The sequence below is a fragment of the Quercus suber genome, unplaced genomic scaffold (genome assembly GCF_002906115.3).
Source record: "Quercus suber isolate HL8 unplaced genomic scaffold, Cork oak 2.0 scaffold_366, whole genome shotgun sequence".
In the NCBI taxonomy this organism is placed as follows: domain Eukaryota; kingdom Viridiplantae; phylum Streptophyta; class Magnoliopsida; order Fagales; family Fagaceae; genus Quercus; species Quercus suber.
In genome coordinates this window covers 192,077-196,206 of record NW_027069818.1, presented here as the reverse complement: position 1 = coordinate 196,206, position 4,130 = coordinate 192,077, and positions in this window count along the sequence as shown.

Genomic DNA, 4,130 nt, shown 5'->3' with positions numbered 1-4,130 from the left:
AAAAAACCAAAATGTATTGTTTCATTATAATTAACAACATAGGTCCTTAAACCTTTATATTCTAAGATACTTGGACTCAATATATATCTCAATTCCACCAAGCAAAGCTCATCTTGTGATTCTCTTTAGCCACATGTACCTAAAGTAGAAAAAATATATAAGAAGGCATAAGTAAATTTGAAACATGACATATATGTTATTACAATCAAAGTTTGTTTGTTTGTTTTTTTGGGTCAAATAAAAAAGGACTAAAGAAATGTAATGAAAAAACTCACTTTATGCTAAATCATCAATATTATTGTCATCAAGATCGTCTTTTTGTTGTTGCATGAGCTAAGGATATTTCAAGCCCACCTTTAATTCTCCCATTAAGACCTTGTTTCTTGGTACTTTTCTTTCGACCTTTGGTTTGTGATACATATGGATCTTTTATATTCAAAGGAACAATGAGAGAGCAATCTTCTACTTCAACAATGTCAGCTGATTCACCACTCTTGTGATACATATCCATTTTATCATTTTTCTTATTTTCAAGTAGTTGATTTTCCATTCCAAAAGCTTTCTTAAGGGTGTGGTCTAAGTCGGAGATTATCATTTTATATATATCTTTAGATTTTTCAGCAAGGTAAGACAATTGACCATGAAGACAAACATGGATGCTTCATAAGGCTCTTAACATATGATGCTCATCCTCACAGCTTGATCTATATTCTACGCTTTTGATTTTTTTATTTGCTTCTTTTGTCCACTGTTGTAGAAAGTAGTGGCTAGGAATCTCAAAAATATTTTTAACCTAGAAGATTAATAACATGTTCCTACAAATAATTCCCATAAACTCAAAAAGTTGGCAGTCACATTCACAAACTTTTGATTCCAAGTTCAGCTTCACAATAAATGCATCATCTGGATCAAAGAAACTTGTTACTCTGTACTTATAAAAAGTTCCATTTTTCTCAACTTTTTCCTTTGTAAAATGATTACTACTCACCAATTCTTTTTGGAACTTGCTAAATATGGTTCTCATGTATATAGAAGCAGCTTGATGCTTTATTTTTGAGCAAATTACCAAAAAATGTATTTTATGTCTTGAATCAAAATCTTCATTTCTTTCTTTCTTATAATGATTGTCCACTGCTTTTGCAAATTTGACCACAAAATCCTATAATGTAGTTCTCAAGTTAACAAAGGACTCAAAGAACGCATTGATGCTTTCACTTCTCTTGGAAGTGTTCATTCCTGCAAAGAAAGTATTTCTATTGTAAACCTGTATCCATGACTCTCGAATATTATATAATCCTTCAAGCCATTCATTATTCTCCAAGCCATAAGTCAATATTGGGCTCTTCCAAGCCTCCTCAAAGTTTTCCACACAAGGTGACTCACTTATGCATCTCTTCAACTCACGTTTAAATATTGACTTCTTATGATATATATGTGAAAGTTTCTCTAGAAATTTCTTCTTAATATGCCAAAGGCAAAGATGATGACGAGTTTTTGGGAATATCTTTGCAATAGCTGCACTCATGTTTAAATCTTGATCCGTAATAATAGATTTAGGTTCTTTCCCCTACATTTCTTGAAGCCAAGTTTCAATCAACCACACAAAAGTTTGTTCTGTCTCATCTTGCAACAATACACAACCAAATAAAATTGATTGACAATGATAGTTTAATCCCATAAAATGAGCAAATGTCATATCATACTTGTTTGTTTTGTAAGTAGTGTCAAATGTCATTACATCCCCAAAGTATTAATAAGCCATTCTTGATTGCATAAAAGAAATTGGAGTTTTGAGCTTGTTGTTTTTGGCAATAATTAAAGACAGTTGAGGCATCTCCAGCATCTAGATTTTTTCCCTTAACATCTCTCAAATGATTCTAGCAATCTCTACTTGTAAATGTCTAGTCACCTATATTGAACATCATGACAACTTTTCCTATTGGAAGACCTTCACCAAATTTTTCAACAAGACTCTCAGTAGCAGGAGACATTTTTTTGTGGCATCGGACGTATGACACACTTTTTGGACTAATTATACCATGATTATGGTTGTTGTCAAATCCCTTCACAACCCATTTTTGCAACTTCTTATTCTTCATGACCCTAAGCATTGTTACGCATCCAGTTCTAAGACATGAGCAACTTCTACAGACCATTTTTTCATCATCTTTGCTCTCTCCACTATCAAATGTATTTTTTATTTTGCATTGCCCTTCACTACAACATACTTAAATACAACTTGTTACATTATCACTTCTAGGTGCTTTTTTACTTGTACGAATACGGATTCCAAACCCTTCTTTTTTGCAAAATTCTTTGTAAAAAGTTTCAACTTCATCAAGGGAGTCAAATTGCATTCTGACATATGGCTTGGATTTTAACACACAATCACCAAAATCTTCAAGTGGTAACTCTTGTGTTAGGTTCTAAGGTCTTAGGATTTTATGTATTTAGAACTCTAATTTGTAATGTTGGCAAACCATGATCAAAACATTGTATTTAGTCTCGTTTAGGCTTGCTCAAAGTTGGTTTATTATTGTAAAGTTGGAATCGAGTGACTGCAGAAGTTCTTGGGACTTTTGGCCTGGCTCGATCGATCGAAGAATAGACTCGATCGATCGAAAATCGCACAGGTTGATTTTTCTGCAGAATTTCCAACTCAGCCCTACTTCATTAAACGTTTAGGGTTTTATGTTTTTACCCTAGGTATATANCCAAAGAACAAGAGAAAACAACACGGGCAGACTGCAATTAGCACAATAAGAATATACGAACAAATCTCTATATGATGCATGAACAATAAAATGTTGTGATGCATGATCTAATGCAGTAAATAATTAAGTTTAATTTGAGAGTATTTGACAAAATTGGCTTGAACAGGGAATTTCTATCAAAAATCCAAAAATTGAAACCACTTGTTGAAATTTTTAATATAATGATGATTGAGCATTAAAAACACATCACATAGATTATAATGCTAATTACAACAACCAACAAGCCAATTTCATCAAATTCTACCCAATTTAACAAAAAAGCCCCAATTCAGATCAAGAACAAACCCTAGATTTTTCAATTTTTCACCAAACTCAAATTGATCAAATTAACATGTAAGAATCATGTTTATGATGTGTCCCCACAAAACCCATGATCAATTGCATAAAATAAGGCTTGAATCAACAGAAAATCAAAAATGTAAAGTCCGAAAATCTCCCTTAAATGCAAGGATTTATGCATGAAATCATGAAAATAAAATCAAAAGGAAGGGCAAAAGAGTCTTACCGGCTTGAGGAAGAGATTCTTTGCAAAAACTTCGGAGGAAAACGACAAAAAATGCAACTATGAGCTTGCCTCGTCGAGAGAGAAGAGAAAAGTTTGAAAAAATTTGAAAAGTTTTGAAAAAGTTAGATCTGATCTTTAAAAAAGCTTTTCCACGATCTTCGATTGATCGAAATTACATTCGATCGATCAAATAAACCAGTCATTTTGAAACAAACTAGAGCACTTTTTCGATTGATCGAAAATCAATTCGATCGATCGAAACAAATAGTCATTTTAAGACAAATGAGAGCACTTTTTGATTGATCAAAAAACAGGCTAGATCGATCGAAATGGACAGAGGCTCACTGAATTTTTAGAAAATCACAGTTTTGAAAAACACAAACTAAATTTAAAAATAACTCCTCAAAGCATTAACTTGAAGAAACAAAATGCATGAGTATGAGATGGAATGCTCTTTCAAAAACCCAAAATTTTGAACCCAATTTTCTCAAAACAAATTTCAATCATTCTCTCATTGAATTTTCTCAAGCAACAAATATGTTGTGCATAAATCTCAAGATATTTTCAAACTTGGTTGGTCAGACAAAAACACACACACTAGCATGTACAGTGTTTAACAAAGAGTAACTTGTGTAGTGTGTGATACTAGCAAAACTTGAGATACATGTGAGGTGATATATGAATAGCAATCAATCACAAAGTCTACAAAATTCATCACATAGAATTCAAAAGAGACTATCACCTAAAGAGTTACATCCTATAACTCCCACATCTCCTAGAACAAAAGCTTGCAATCATGTAAGTTTCTTGTATTTTGCCCCATTATTTAGTGAAATTTGCATAAAGCCTAA